Below are 17726 nucleotides of genomic sequence, written 5' to 3' on the forward strand. Positions count from 1 at the left end.
CCTACAGATGAGAGAATAAATGCTGTTACGCAGCCCTATGTTCTTACAGGTGGGATAATATGCTGAAGGAGGGATGGGTAACTTGCTTTCTTTGAACCACATCATTATCAGGGCAGTTCAAGTACATCTGCCATGTTCCAGCTATGCAATGACCTTTGTGGGACACAGCTGGTATGAGGAGAACCACTGCATGATAGTGCAGATACTCAGATGAAGTAAAACCTCAGGAACTACTGAGGCTGATAAAATTGCATCACCTTCAAATTTTGCTGCATATTCAGATCAGCCTGGTCAGAAAGGTCTTGTTGTGAGCCACCTGTGGATTAGTTTCAGTGATCCCCTTCCCATTAGCTCTCCAAGCCTTGTGGGTCTCAGTCCTAAGATTATGGATTGCATTTCATAAAGCCAGGAGGGTTGATCAATGCAATGGAAGAAGACACACTTGATGAGCTCAAAAGAAAATCAAGCACCATACAAGTAGCACAGAAAGCACTGTAAGCATCTCACAGATGCCTTTATGGATATGAGTTTAGCAGGTACAATGCAACCTCCTTTCTAGGCAGTAATGCAGAATAATAAAAACAGTAGTGCTTAAGGCTGTGTAAGAGTCTACATGCAGAAGAATTACATAGATAATTCAAAATTGTCACTGAGGTATAAGCAGACTACAATCCAAAGAGACGATATGGGAAAATTTTTGCTTGCAGCATAACACCATCATTGGCAGCATCAGTAAAGTGAAAGTGAGTTATGTGGCTACTGCTTTAGAGAAGAAGGGCATTAAGCTGCACTCTGTGAAGTGAAAACAATAAAGATGTTAAAAACACCAGTCTCCCAAGAAAATAGGTTGTTAGGAAAAAAAATATATATTTGTTATGACAAAAAATGCCAAAGTAATAAAACTTTTCACACACTACTCTATTATAATAGTGTGTGTCAAGCTGTTCCTGGCATCCTGAAACTGCAAATAAAAAGGAGGAATAAGACAGGTCTGATGCAAAATAGGGGGAAAGGAGACAGGGATTTAAGTGAATGGTGGGGAATTGAGGACTACCACAATAAATGGTATCAAATCTGATTGTGGAAATACGTGTTAAGTACTGAAACCACAGATGAGGAACATTGCTGCTGAGATCCCACAAGGCTTTCCATATCACCCACTGAGGAGTGAGACAAAAGACAGTTGAGTTAAAAAATATATATAGTAATAATAAAAAAAAATAATAACACCTGCAATCACTGGCAGACCTTACCATTTTACCTGCAGGAAACATATTATTCCACTTATGGGTAAAGATGTACATTCCTAGTGGAATGGCTATTATATATCCTAATGCTGTTAGTAAGTGGGAAACATTAATAAAAGTATCTCCAAACTCCTTTGGTTTACTGTACTATTTTAGACAGGCACTGTCGTGTTGGGAGATGCCTTGAAAGAGACGTTCAGGCATGTCCTACAAGTGGTGAGCTGTGAACTATGAATTGTGCCAATACTGTGGTGAATTGTGCTAAAACTGTGGGGAAAACCTGGAGTGGCTCACCACCTAATCAGCTCTGCTGACCTTTTTTTCCTTGAACACTGTGCTACAGATGAGTGAGGAAATTGGAGAGGGGTAGGAGGCATTGCCCATGCTTCAGCAGCAATATTTTGAGCTGGTGGAGGGAGATGAGAGGTAGGTTAAGCAAAGATGGAAAACCATTTTGGCATTGCTTGTGGACTTTTCTCTGCATGCTTAATACAGTGGGTACTGTGAAAAGAAGATGAAAGTTAAAAAAAAAAAAAAAAACAAACTGAAGTAGTAATGATAATAAAAATAATAATAATAATAGACTGTATTGTTTACCCTATGTGTGTGGACCTTCACTTGTGTCAAACCAAGACAACACAGGAATGAGATTCTGAAATACGCTTGCAAGGCTATAAAGCAAGAAGATGAAGATACTGGAACAGTAAATGTGGAAATAGTTTTGGAACCTTAGGGGAATCAAAGTAATAGAAAAAATAATATTACAAGAATTGCACATTGTTTAGGGGGTGTGGGAAGGAAGAAACCAATCACATAAGTGATGTGGAAACACTATTACAGTTGAGACTGTGGGGAAACTAAGGCTGATATAAAATTTCATTATGAAACATGATTTCAGTATTAAATATCCCATCTAGCTATAAGATAGTTGTGAGCCAAGAGCTATTTATTGGAAAAAAATAAGGCAACTCACAGCCTATCTGTGAGGAGTATGTCAATTTGAGTTCTAGCAAGGCTAAAAGCAAAAGGGAGTAGGTCACACAGTGTTAGGCTGTGCCATGTGGCAGTGAGGAATGGCATGGGATGGGAAGGAAGCTGAGCTATAAAGATGCCATGATTCAAAAATACTCATTTAATCATTATACTTTAGTATAACCTTTCTATGAAATACTTCAATGCATATAGACTGCTTTGGAGGGTGTTAAATACCCATCACTTCAGATCTGGCTTGCATTCAGATGATGCTCCATATTTCAAACTTCAGTTACCTCTGTTTTATTTTCTTCAAAGCCTTATTGCTTATTCCAATGTCTGTTTTTCAGATAAGGACAGAAAATATGTCTCTAGCTTTCCTGTCACTCAGAAACAATCTAATAGTCTTGCAAGAACCAAGTCTAGGCATACAACTGCCAGAACTAAGAGTATTGACTGCTCATAAGAAGCGATGAGTCAGTACCCTTAACCATCCTTATTCCTTATCATCTGTGGCCTAGCCATGATGTAACTTAAGTTTCATAATCTTCATGTAAAGGATCCTCTTTGTTTAAAAATCAAATCTTTGTATTCATTGCTACCAAGAGTCCACATGGTTAGGCTTTAAATGTTATAATATGGTTAGAATCATAGAATCAACCGTGTTGGAAAAGAACTTCAAGGTCAAAAAGTCCAACCATCAAATTGACCTAATGAGTCCCATCACTAAACCGTGTCCCTTACTGCCATGTCCATACTTCTCTTAAATACCTCTGGGGATAGAGACTCCACCACCTCCCTGGGGAGCCTGTTCCACCTTAACCACCCTTTCTGTGAAGAAATTCTTCTCGATATCCAATCTATACCTCCTCTGGCACAACTTGAGACCTTTTCCTTGCAACTTATCACTTGTCAACTGAGAAAAGAGACTTACGCCCTTCTCCCTAAAACCTCCTTTCAGGTAGTTTTAGAGTGTGATGTAGTGTCTTCTCAGCCTCCTCCAGAATAATAATCCCAGTTCCCCCAGCCACTCCTCACGTCTTGTTTTCTAGTCCCTTCACCAGCTTCATTGCTCTTCTCTCCACACACTTAAGCAACTCAATATCCTTCTTGTAGTGAGGGGCCCAAAACTAAGCACAATATTCAAGGTGTGGTCTCACCAGTGTTGTTTACAAGAGGAAATCACTTCCTTAGTCCTGCTGGCCGCCTGATTTCTGATGCAGGTCAGTATGCCTTTGACCTTCTTGGCCTCCTGGACATGCTGCATGTTCAGCTGTCTGTCAGCCAGCACAACCCACATTCTTTTCTGTCAGGCAACTTTTCAGTCACTCTTCCCCAAGACTGTACCACATAAGGTTGTTATAAACCAAGTGCAGCACCTGGCATTTAACCTTGTTGAATGTCTTGTGATTGGACTTGGCCCATTGATCTAGCCTAGCCAGATCCCCCTGCAGAGCCTTCCCACCCTCAAGCAGATATGATATAGTGATGGACTAAAATGGTACTGTTAATCCAGAGCTGAACCTTCTCCAGAATTTCAATTTCCAGAATACTGGAGAGTTAAAAGTCTCTAATTGAGATTCTGAATAGAAGGTATCATATAGAAAATATTGACTGAAGCACATTAGGAAAATAAGATTGCCACCACTTTTTCATATTGTTTTATGAAAAATCTATGTTTTATTCGTTCATTTTCCTGTGGTTCCACAACACATAGCTGATTGCATTTCAGTAGTTTCGTAAATCATACTTTTTAAAATTATTTAGTTTTCCATCTAAAAATATTTAACCCTTAATCAGAAATAGATACAATTTTCATTGTGAATTTCAAAAATAAAGATAACTCTTCTTGTATAGGTTTTTGTCAACAACAACGGTAAATCAGAAGAAATGCAGTCTAGCAGTTCCGCTGACTTTTGTAATCGTTACATCAAATTCATTAAAATGGCTGAAAATTAATTAAGAATTTAGAACTTGGAACACATCAATATGTATATACATGTGTGGGTCCCTGTACTTGTATATCGATGCAAACATATGTACAGGTAAAAGTTTTCCATCTAGTTACTCAAGAACAAATTCTCAGCTTGTGGCTCAAGCATGACCTGTCAAAGGAAGGTTGTAGTCAAGCAAGCAACACATTTGAGCTAATGACCGAATTACATGCTGTCAGTGTTCTTCCTCTTCATGATACATACAACTCGCAAACAGTTTTCTCATTTGATCTTCTGTCCTTTTCCAAGAACTCCTCTACCAGATGTTTTTATTTTATTGTATGATTATTTTTTACCTTTTTCATTTTCTTACTTTCCTTTTTTCATCTATATGTTTTCCCCGTCCCTGTTACCTCCTCTTGAGCTATTTCTTTTTTCTTCTCCACTTTATTTCTTTTAATGTGAAGTACACTGTGAGCAGTTATTTTGCTTGGAGACTTCACTGTGAAAATGCACAAATTAGGAGTGAAAATACAGCAAGAATACTTTTACAAAAAGAGTAGAATATAAATACCTTTCTTGACACACACTCTCAGCTTACCTTCACTGAATCAAAGGTTGTGTTCAGACTGTTTCCAAAGAAAGCTTTCCATAACTTAAATTTCTGTAGGTTTCCTCATTTAACCCCATCAATATATCTTAACAGCACTCTAAAAAGAAATACAGGCAAACTCTATCAGAATACCTTAACATATGTATATTGGCTTACTTTCATCAAAATTTATGGAACTATAGTCATTTTTAACCAAATTTGCATCCTTTGACATCCTTCTGATACAAGGCAGGGTTTTTTAGCCTTGTGTTCAAATAAGATATATAATTATGGTCTTTACCATTTACCAGGAAGATTTTTAGCCCTGGCGTAGCATTGATAGGGTAACAGGAATGAAAATGCTTCAAACTCCTGGTAGGGAAAAACTTATGTCTACTGTGGAGAACTAGCAAAATCTTGGCACTGCTGCGGAGGCCATATGTCAAAGATTTATGTGGTGCCTGTGTTCTTGAAAAAAAATAATAATAAAAAATCCTTAATTTGTGTAAGTGGGCTATACAAAAGTCTTCAAGCTTGCTTTGATGTAACCTACATGGTCAATACTCTGGATGGCTAGTATAGTTTGGCTATAAGCAAGACCAAAGCAGAAGACTTTTGGTATCATGTCTCAGACATCATCTTGAATAGATGAAGTATTGTCTCATGATCCCTTCCAACCTCTATCTGCACAGACTCTGAAATACTCTGTAATGAGAAAATAGCTTTATTGATTTATTAGGAAATACTGTCTGAATATTTACCTTGCTCCAAATCCTCCATGAGCTTCATGTCTCCATAGGCAGGTACCCAGTTTTAGTTAAAAGACCAATCATCTTGTCTATACTCTTGTCTATATTTAGTGAAATGAGATAAAGAACAGAGCACAGCAAACAACTGTACCTAATTCAACCTCTAGTGATTTCTCTCCCTCCCTGCACTTATGAGAGAAGGACAAGAGGAAAATGCTCTTGGTTAAGTACCTTAGCTTACACATGATCAGCTTAGGCCTTGTTGTTCCCTTCATTCTCCACAAGGAGTTCCTGGCCTTTCATTTCGTCTTCAATATTCAGCTTTTCATGACTTTGATCCTATCAAAATAAAGCCACAACATTCTTAAAACATCTGTGTATCATGATAACTCTGGACAATAACGTAAACTAAAGGAGACATTAATTTAGAACAGAGATTTCATTTAATATAGCATCATTTTGCATAGAATTTTCCAAGAGACACTCCAAATTTAAAGCAACCTCAACTAGAATGTACTCAACAGCCATTCAAAACTTCTTGAATAATGTACAGTAGACCAACTGCTTTTGAAGTTTTAGATAAACACAGGAGTTCTGAGTGATTTGCAACAAATAATTTCATTTGATGAATTTTTCTGTTCCCATTGGTGTTCTGTGAACATTTATTCATTATGTGAAATTATTCACAAATGTCTTCAGTGAATAATTTTTGGTTTGCAGATGCCTTCCAAATAGTTCATAGCAGATATTTGTCAGTTTCCTCTTTTTGGTGAGATATGTTTACATGCAGTATTGTATCTGTTCCTTAGCGGTTTGATTTATATAACAAACCAACACAGGAGGAATTACTTATTTTCCATGATGTTATCTGAAATCAACTTTAGTGAATTTAGTGAATATTGAAGGTTGAATGTTTTGCTGGGTAGAATTCTCATCAGCAATAACTGAGCTCATAGAACTCTGCAGGAGAAAATACATGCAAGAATAATACGCTCCATTAGACTGAGTCTGGGGCGTGGGGGTTACTCTAGAGGTCCCTTCTGACATAAATTATTTTATTATTCTTACAATGAATGCTTTCAAATTAAGATAAATCCCTTCATTTTTTTACCCCCATTTTTCCTTACTGAAATGAGAGGTGGTCTCATCTCAAGTCCAGACACCTAAAAATTGGGTATTATGTCTAAACTAATCGTCTTCTATGCTCTCTCTACAATAAATATAACGGTCTATTTCTTTCATCTGTCTCAGATCCTTATGTGAAAATACACTGAATTTACACTCTTTGGGTATCTGTGATATTCCACTGACTGAACTTACTAGTTGCCTTTAAGATATGAAAAGTGAAGTGAAATTATTTCTGTACAAACTTCAAAGGCTCATTAAAGCAGAAATAACAGTCATAATAGCATGTGGGAATATTAAGATAACATTGAAAACAATATGACCTGTTATGAGAAAAAGTTTTATGCCACTAAATGGTAGGCTCTCATGAACTTAGAAAATCATGTCAGATAAACTGGGATCTTAGCATTTGTAAGCAACAGAAAAAGAAATAATTGATCAGGAGAGTGCTAGTAGTGACAGAAGTGACACAGAAGAAGAGATACAGTGGATATTCTCTATGTCTAGAAGATAAAATAGTTTCATTTGAGACAAAGCAATGGCAATGTGAACCTACAAATCATCAGTGCACTGCATAGGCTTATGGTCACACATCCAAAAAGATCAAAAGATCAAACTGGAAAAGGAGAGACTAGGATAATCAGAGATATAGAATTTAATTCCATAAGGTATTACAAGATTTGGTTTGTTTAGTTTAACGGCAAAAAAAAAAAAAAAAAAAAAAAAAAGGAAAAAGAGAAAAAGAGAAGAGAAAGAGAGAAAGAGAGAAAGAGAGAAAAAAGAGAAAAAGAAAAAAGGAAAAAAAAAGAAAGAAGTGAGAAAACTGATTTCTATATATTAATGGAAGAAAGGCATAAAGAACCAGGAGTGCAAAAACTACTTAAATGAAAGGACAGAAAGGACAGTGTTAGAATATGGACTAGTGGATATTAAATGGTCATAAGGGAAAGGCTGTAAACTAGAAACATTTTATGGATGTAAGTGGAGTAAGGAGTTTGAATTTGGGACGGGGGGAGTAAAAAGCCTCACTAACTTGATGAAACATTATATGACTTGATGGTATAATCATTTCCTTCCAGTCCTGTATCTCCCTCAGTGGTGTTGTCATACCCCTCCCCCCCCCCAAAAAAAGTGTCATACCCCCACTCGAAAAAAAAAAAAAAAAAAGTGTTCTACTTGAGCTTTCTCTTGTGCTTCACTAAATCTCACGCTCACAAGCATTTACCAGAACACTTCACCCACAGAACAGCTGCTCTATTGCCAGAGGAAAAACCGACGCAGAGAAACCCTGAAAGAATGGTTTCCTTTTCATGAATGCTGTGAATGTTCAGAAATCACAAGCACTCAGTAGAATATCAACCTTCAGCAGAGAAAGGGGCAAGGTCCTATTTAATACAACCAAGGATCATCTAAAACTCTCCAGCCATCTGAGGTCTATGTCTAGTGAACAGAATTAGTTTTCAACTGTTACTTTTTATTGAAAGGTAACTCATGCAGGCAGAAATATTTGTTTATGCTTGTATAATCCTTCCTCAATTATTAACGGTTGAATGCAGTTTAATTTCATCCCCAATCAAGAAAAATCTGTTTTGCTGTTCTTGGCTCCTGCAGTTACAAAGAAGGATAACCCAGGCATAGTACCTACTTCCACCCCCTCCCCCCCCTCTTTTTTTTGCCCCATGCATACTTATGTCTTAGACCATTTAAAGGCCATTTGTACTGTCATGTTAGATTACAGAAGTATGGGGAGAGAAGAAAAATATCACCACTGCTATAATGTATGGACATGCCTTGGTAGTAAGTGGGGCCAGGCTGCTCTGCTCAATGGTTCTTGGTTTGTTGAGGTTCCTTGCCCTTGAAAGGGATTCAGTGTTCCCTCGTGTGTGTGCTGTGTGTGGCTTAGAGTGGAGGTTTTTGATGGGCTTCCTTTCACTCCATGTGGGTGGGTGAAGGAGATGCTCCCTTCTCAGCATACTTAGTACTGAGGGAAGAAGGAATCATAATCTGCTGGTGACCCACCAGGTAACCCAGGCTGTGATGCTAGTTTTATTTCAGCCACCCTTCCTATTCCCTGCTCCTATCTTCCTAACATGAAGATTCTTATCAGATTCCGGTATTCAATTCTTGCTGTCCTAGGATCTTTGTCATTTCACAGTGACAATGGGAGCTACTTTATTCTAACAGCTGTTTTTTTGAGTAGTATTCTCCTGTAACTCCCCAAGGAAGACAACTGATTTCTCCTATTATTCGGACCATTGATTGGAGAGAAAACCACAGCATTGTGGCACCAGCAGTCAGGGGACAGGACTCCACAGACACTGGCTTATGTTCCAGAGAGGATATTATTCATACAGGTTAATGGTTCAGCGTAGACCTAGTCAAAGTGAGAATGAAAGAACATGAACTGCATCTGCCAACAATGGCTATATGGGTTACTTCTAAGGATAGTCCTCAGCCATCTACATGTTTTCCCTGCTCTGCTTAAATCACAATTTGGTAGCAAAAGGAAGACCTTTGGGGCATAATAAAAATAAACTGGTTAGCATCGTGACACAGAAATGTAATAAACACTCCTTTCAATTTCGCTCTGCTGTCAGAGCAATTTCTCATGATTGCCCTATCCACAAGCTTTGTTCAAGTCTTTCCAGCACCCATCCAGCCACTTAGTGTGTTGCTAATAATCTAAAGTGACAGGGCAGCATAAGAGTGTTTTTGTGTGGTTGTTTTTTTTGAAGTTGATTTTGTTTGTTTGTTTGGTTTGTTGTTTTTTGTTTGTTTTTAAGAAAAACTTATTAGCTGAATTTAACACATTGAAAAGGACACTTTTTGACCACGTAAGGAATGCCCAAACCTTATTTATTTTCCATGGGCTCTAATTAGAAATTATATTTAGAATTCAGAGATGTTATGTTTTCTTTAGGTGATGTAAGTTGGCTCTGTTTTATTTACTTATTTATTATTTAACAACAAACAAAATAAAAAACAAACAAAACAAAACAAAACAAAAAAACAGCCCCAGGCAGCTATTAGATATGAAGTATTTTCAGTTCAGTTCAGTTTCTTTCTCAGTACTGACCCATGATATTCAGTGGGGTAGGTTTTTGTGCACATAGTAAAAATAACATAATTTTTTTATTTTTTTAAAAAATGTAATAGTATGTAAAATGAGACAGTAGTTCTGCAGATTAGGTTTCTGCTACGTGAAACCCAGGTTGTGACCAGGAAAAGTAACCTTCTTCTATTTTACAAGAGAACAAAGGCTCAGCTGTTTCCCCAAAATGAAGAATTTCTTTTGACTTTAATGACTTTAATCCTCCACAGAGGATGGGGCTTTAATTCTGCTTCTCTATACCTATAGCTGAGCTAATGAATAACTATAGATCTCAAAAAAAAAAAAAAAAAGTGACTGTGTAGACTTTTCACATGCCTTATCGAATTTGGTGTCTTATGAGCTGGAGAGCAAACAGGCTGCCTCAGTTTTATTGGAAGCATCACTGTGAGAGAAATGAGAGAGCATTGCATGTCAGGACCTGCTCATCTCCACTGTAAGCTAGAGTGTCTGCTTTGGTCTAACAACAAGAAAGGACAACGGGTCTCACTTTTTAGGGTTGACTAATACAGGGCTGAGCAAAACATATATTTAGGCCCAAGGAGTTGTTATACTTACCTGACCAAGATTCTACTTCTATTATTTCCCCATTGCTTTTATATCACAAATGGAGAGTCCTTTTCTGTGGAACAGAAAAAAAAAGAGAAAAAAAAAAAAAAAAAAACAGAATCTTCCTGTCAATCTAGGATCTGCCCTGTTTTTTTGATCCACTTTGTTGATTTGTTTACCTTACAAAAATGTCACAGATAAGGTTTACAGGCACTGTGAGGTTTTAAAAGGGAAAACCAAACTGGAATTTATAGAGAGGCTGTTCAACTGAGTCACCAGAATGCAAATAAATGTTCATGATTATGCTAGTTTCTTAAAACTATATATTTTTTAATATCTCCATCCATCATTTCTGAAAAATGATTTTAAAATATAGGTACATTGAGCTACCAGACAGACTTTGATGTTCTTACCAAGGAAACCCTTTTAAGCTTTGCTTGGAGCACCTTCTCTTAGCTGCTTTCATGAGGACTGAAAGTTGTTTTAGTGGTAGCAGGGCAATTGATTCTGGAGAGTCTTTGATTAGCTCAGATTTATTTTATTTTACTGAATAAAAATATTATATGTATTTGTGTAGTATACACACGTTTTAAAATGTACTTAACTGTAAATCTTTGTTTAACAGGGTTTATTTTGTGTTTTCATATCAGTACTGAATTTCCATCTGTCTGCAGCAGATCCCTAATCATCCTCTGTACCACCAACCTGGAAAAGAACTGAAAGAGACCGTACAGATTTCTCCTGTTCTCTGTGAGCAGCCGTGTAGAAGGCTGGCTCCTGCTTCTCTTGTATATAAAAGAGGTCAGTGCAGAAACTCACATCCAAACATCTTTGAATGGCTGTTTTGAAACTAGGCTTGCTCATTTCTTTCATGGGGGATGGGGAAAACAGGAAGATAAATACCAGATTAAAAATCTTTGAATATCTGGGAAGTTTTGCTATGGTTGCAGCAGATTCAGCCTCTTACAGCTATCCATTTGAAATCTATGTGATCAAAACTGTGAAGTCTTGAAAAATGAAAACAAACCTGTAAAACAGACCTTATATTACCTCTATTCAGACCGGAATCCTTTGGACAGGTTTGTCTTCACATCTATGTGCATGATAGCTGGCTCCAACCAGGCAGTTGCAGAAGGGGGTGGGGGTAATGTTCATAATAAAAGAAAAGATCCGTGAGACCAGGTTTTCAAAGGAGAGAACTGGAAAACAGGATAGGTTCCATGTTAGCCAATATACTGAAGGACTGCCTCCCTTCATAGGGAATAAATGAAAGAGAAGATAAAATTAGGTAAAATGAATGAACCAAGAGTACAGCTGTGTGAATACGAAGCTTCAGGTTAAAAGGACATTTCTCAGAACCTTAACGTTTAAGATGATTAAAGGAATGAGCATTTTGGGCTTAAGTTAGGTCCTAAAGATAAGGGGTATGAATATCTCCAGCTGGTAAAAAAAATCAAAAAATCATATTTCCATGCCAATAGTGAGAGCAATATGCTACTTGCTATAACAGATAGAGCTATAAATTACAACTGTTTATATGGCTGTAAACAGCAAGTCATCTTAACGGTGGAGCTGCCAGGAAACAGATCAGCTACACACACATATGTCAGTGTGTGTCACAGTGGGACCATGCTCATTAAATGTCTGTCTGGCCATTTTCTATAATTAATTGGGTAAATAGCCCATATTGTATTCCCTGTAGACTGGCCACTTCTGCACGCAGCTCTCCCAGGCTCTCCTGGTTGTTACACTTCTTTAAAGCCATGCCATGGCTATTCCAGAACAAGAAAGGCAAAATGTGCAAGAAATCATTCCCAGTTCCAGATCCTGATGCAGCTGCAGAACTTTGACCTTCCTGAGAGTACATAACTGTTACGGGAATTCCCACTAACTGAAAGAAGGAGGGAAGAGGAACAAACCATATCCCATTTTAGGGGTTAGGTCAGCAGACCTAGCAAAGGCAGAGAGAAATGCTCAGCCTGTAGGCTTCAGGGAGCTCTCAGAGCAGTCCTTTTGTCAGCAAGACAGCTTTATGCACAGCCCCAACCCCAAACAAGATTTTATTTTATTTTATTGAAATGAAGAAAGTGATGTAACTTTCCAAGACTCTTTTGGGAGAATTAGAAAGTAGGTATTCTTTATTAACAGCAGCGGGTACGTGGGGGATAATTCCACCGAACTTGTACTCCTAAGCAAGACAATGAGTACTTATTTATGGTACGGTGACTTACATATTCATGCAATTTCCAAGAAAGGGCAAGATTTATGTTAATGCTTTCTCAGAACTAATTACCATATTGTCCCTCCTACTTTGCAGTACCCTCTGATGGTTGTACTTTGGGGACTTTCTGATGAAGGCTTGTAGTCTTCACCTTGTACTTTTCTCTTTTCCATTTTTGTGCATGCTTTGTCATTGTTTACCACTTCAGCAGTTTTGCTTTTTTACAAACTCAGCTAATTTAATTGTTTACGTTCTACTTTGGGCACCGCGTTCCTTCTTCAGCTTTGATTTTGTGGCTAGAGATGAATCTTCTTGCGCGAGGCCGATACAAAAATGTAGCAATTTCAGCAATCCCTTCAGTTTGCTATGTTACATATTTTGTGTTCTATACTATTTTTTTCTTTATTTTATTTAGTTTAGTTTAGTTTAGTACGTTATTTTTCATCTTATATTACATTTTGCTCTTTCATGGACAAACATGAGTGTCAAGCTACTGCAGTAAGCAGTTTCCGACAAACACAAAACTAGTGGAAATGGTCAAGTTATCAGCAATGTAATGCTTAATTTGTAAAACAATTCATGAAATAACAGCTAATATCTGACCAGAACATTGAATCTGCATTTATTTCTAACAAAATATTCAGTTTTTCCCTTAGAAATTAAAACAGAGTTCTGGGTACCTGTTTTCCTGCTTTCCTTAGGTGTCATTTAGTATATACAGGCATTTTTTTTGTTTGTTTATAAGGGATTTTTAGCTAATGTAAGCACACTGAAACAAAACTTTTCTTCCCAAAGCCAAAATAACAGTGGTGATAGACCTCCATGACTACTTTAAGAGTATCCAGTCTAAACAGCACTTATTAAAAAAACATTTTTATGTGCTGTTTCTCTCCATTACACATTAAGAATGAAAAACAATTTTTTTTTTACTTTTTTTTTTTTTTTTAATAAAAGTCACTTTTATTCTGATGCTGAGCTATTTACTTCTAAGCAGGCAAAGAGTTTAAAACCAGATGAAAAATAACAACTTTTCCACCAATTTTCTTTCTGGCTGTTCTTTCAGTAATATTTCCTAAATCTCAGTGGGTACAGACTTATAGTGAGAATGCACAGTGGGCTTTGCACCATATCTGTCTTACATTGATTTTCTGCTCTTTCCCACCAAAAATGTTGGAAAAAAAGCCAAAACCGAGAATGTCACAGCATTTCTAACTCCACACAATTGACCATCATTGTGGTCAAAGTGATCATTTAAAGAATAAACATTGTATTTCAAACAGGCAAGGTATAAAGGGACTCACACTTAAAAAATAAATACAAATACCAGGAGGCTAAAAAAAAATGTTTTAGACCTGTCTTCAGTTCATACCAGGAGCTCATAAATAAGAAACATTTGTAACTTTGGAGATATTTTAGACCTTAGAAAGTGCTAAGTGCTCTAGCAATATATAGCAAATTGCACAGGACTGTAAAGCCTTCAGCAGTTGTTCTGGAATTTACCAATAGTTGCAGCATTCATAGTGCAGAATTAATAGGAAAACAAATATTTCCCCACTGTGCTAAAAGGCATATGAATAAACCATAGAGATTCAAACAGTAAATGTTTTTTTTTTTTTTTACAATTACATTCTAAATATATATATATATAAAAATTCATATACATATAAACTTACCTTTTTTTCTTTAAAGTTGTGTTTAAGGGGGGAGAAGGATAGGTAAGACAGAAAAATATTAATATAATTTTTAATTCAACTACAAAAATTCAATGGCTGTTTAGTTATAATCAAGGTCACTATGAAGCTTTTGTCCTCTTCCTTTCAATAGAAGAAAGGGGGTAGAAAAAGAGTCAAACTTTAGTTTTCAGCCTTTGAGGGAAAAAGTATTTCAGGCATTGGGAATCTAAAGCAACTCATGTAAACAGAAATTAGGTTAAAATCAATAGTGACAATATTAGCTGCTCTACTGAAGGAGTATGTCCCATGATGAATTCCAGAAGACTTTACATTAGTAGTCTGATTACAATGTGAAATGTTTAGATATTGTCAATGTGCCTTCAAAGTGCAGTTTTGTCCAGTACTAGGGCCTTGGTCATTGACAGAATGTAGCTCTCATGAATTCACAGCTCATGGGAAACGAAATTTAAGAAAGTATAAAATCCCTTTGTAACTTAAAATAACTGACCACCTTCTATAAATAAAAGTTTTGGATCAGATTTTCCATTGAAAATTTGGAAAGAAAATTTCAGAAAGGAAATATCATGTCAGAGGATACACTACTAACTCTAGAAGACTCCTTACAAAGAGCTTCTGGATATACCAATATCTCACTGACTATAGTTACAGTCTATGGCACCTAGTTTTGTAAACTACAGTAATTACACTCATAGTGGAAGCATCTCAATTAAGTGCCATAAGTCTGAAAAGTGGTCTAAGAGCTCCTTTAGTCGAGCAATTGTTTAACATTTTTGCCTCCTCCCTCTCTGGTTTTGCTTACCCATTTTGACTTGGTTAGTTGAAACATGAAGCTTTGTTTGATTGTTGCTGGCAGTCAGAAAAATCAACAACAGCTTCATATCGTTCGTGATTTTTTGCTTTTTTAACTGAAAGCAAATAACATAAAAACAGTTGATTTGACCTGCCATAACTATGCTACCAGTATTTCTCACACTTTCAGTAACATCTAAGAGTAGTACATCTCACTGACACTTTGAATGTTTTAAACCACACTTCTACCACTGTACTTCAGTCTTTGATTTTTGCTGTTTGTACTTCATTGGAAGCAGACCCTTTCTTTTCTCTACGCATCCTAAGCACTATCCAAAGGTATTATAAGATGGAGTGATCTCACCTTTGAAGAGGTTTCAGTCCAAGAATGTGCTCATACAATGCATTTGCTGCAGGAGTTCAGCACCTTCTCAAAACTGGTTGACCCCTTGGGAGACCTGTTTAGGAGCTCATCATGTAGCTTTAACCTGTTTTAAGGTAGGGTGGAATACATGAGTGTGGCAAACAAGAGGTGGAAATAAGATTAGCCCAAACTGGGTTCTGTGTTTGTTTGTAGGTTGTTGCTGTCTAATTTTTTAGTAGATATGCATATTTTTGTACACCCTTCTTAAAGTTACAGCCAACTGAAACCCTTTTGTGTTAATATCTCCACTTGCTTCAATATTTCAAAAAAAAAAATTTTTCATTTGAATTTTTTCATTTGAGTATATCTTTGCTGTCCCTGTGCTGTAGCTCCCTTTTCAACTTGTGCTCTTTATGCACAATGTATGTGTGAGTAGTGCCTGTTTTATGTCCCCACAGTATGAATAGTATTAATAAGTATTATTTCAACAATAAAAGGAAGGACTGCAGTCCTGAAATACCTGGATGAAGTCTGAAATACATGAGTATGACCATCCTGACTTCAGTGATGTTCTGTGTTACAGGAGATCTTCAAGGTATATGAACTCCACTGCAGAAATGCTGTCTACGAGTAAAACTGGTTCAGCTACAGACTTACAGAAAAACAGAGTTGTAAAATACTTTAACAGGTTCTCTAGATTAATTCTCAACCTGATGTTGATGAAACATTTAAGGGCTGAAAGCCAACCAAAGACAATGTGCAAAAGGATGACCAAAATATTAACAACATCCAGAGGAAAATCAGTAAAAGTATGATGCCTCTCTGTATTGTTAGAAATGCATTTATTGTATCTGCTTTGAATCCATTTATCTAGTTCATACCATGGAGAATTCATTAAACAGCAAACCTCTTGCACAATTAAAAGCTGTTCTGTTTCCTCTCTCAGTTCTCTCTTCTTAATGTTAAAAAGGTTAATCCATTTTCTATCAGCTTTCTTCCTGGCTCACATGGTGTACCAATTTTCTGTAGATTCTTTCTAAATGTTCCTCTTTTCTCTAGGAGTATAGTGTACAAAGATGATCTCACCTAAAGCCCTGTGAGTGTTGTTGAGTAGAAGGAAAGATACTTCTCTTCTCTTCTAAGCTATACTCTGGCCAAAGCTATACAAACATTGTTTTATTTCGCTCTGGTGAGCAACCATAACCCCAAGGTCTTCTTGGGAAGAACTGTTATCTAATTGATTGTTCCAAGGTTTCTGTCTGTGGAACTGATTACTCCCACCTACATGAAAAGCCTTGCAATTGTCCCAATTAAATTCACTGAATTCCATTTTTTTTCCTGTTTGTTAGATCTGTAAAAATGAATTTGAAATCTAAGCATGTCCTCCCAAATACATTTCCCATGTCTGTATCACTGGTAGATTTAACAAAGACATTGAAATGACCTGACGTATAATAGAATCTTCCTGATCCTCATTCAGTGTCTCTCCATTAGAATATAACCCTCGGGTGTATTTTTCTTATACCTGGTGTAAGTTTTATCTAGATCTAGTTTGCTTATGGGAATGCCATCTGAGACCATGCCAAAGGCCTTTCTAAAGCCAAGATGCATTACATCCACTGCTTCTACCTACCCACAAGGTCTGTTACCTTGTCACAGAGGGAGTTTACATTGATTTGACACCATACATTTCTGACAAATCTATGTTGGCTGCTACATGTCTCCTACTCATCTCTCTGTTACAGGAGCAGAGAGAATAATCCGTGTTGTCTCACTATTGATTTTGATTGCATCAAAAAAAAAAGTCTGACATTTAATGTGAAATTTTATCATTAATCCTCTTTCTTTCATAATCAGATGAATTAAGGTAAATTTCATTCTAAGTTCTCAATATAAAATTATTATTTTTTCCTACCATGTCAATACAATGAGAAGGATATGCTAGGTTTTCTTTTTCATACATAAAAAAGTGGAATTGAGAGCTAATTTTGAAATTCAAACAATTGCTAACTATGGTTCTCTTATGGCTGCTTCTTTAATAAATATGCGTGTACACATTGCCTAAATATTTGCAAAAATATAAAATCCACAATATTTTCTGAAGTGTTTTCTACCCAGGAAAGACACTGGAAATACAAAGGACATTCAAATTTAGGTAGCATAAGGGAAGATTTTCTTGCCAATATGTTTCATCCTTGTTGTGTCAGGGTGAGAGGACAGCTCAGTCTCTGCAGGCGATTTGGTCCTTGGTTTCTCTGCTGAGACTGTGAACAAAGTTGCCAGTTAGCACCAGCTGTAATACAGATACCTGTTCACTACACTCTGGACTGAGACCAATAGATATTTCTCATAGGTCACCGAGCAGCCATCTGTCATTAGTG

Source organism: Anser anser (assembly GCF_964211835.1).
Source record: "Anser anser genome assembly, chromosome: 4".
NCBI lineage: Eukaryota > Metazoa > Chordata > Aves > Anseriformes > Anatidae > Anser > Anser anser.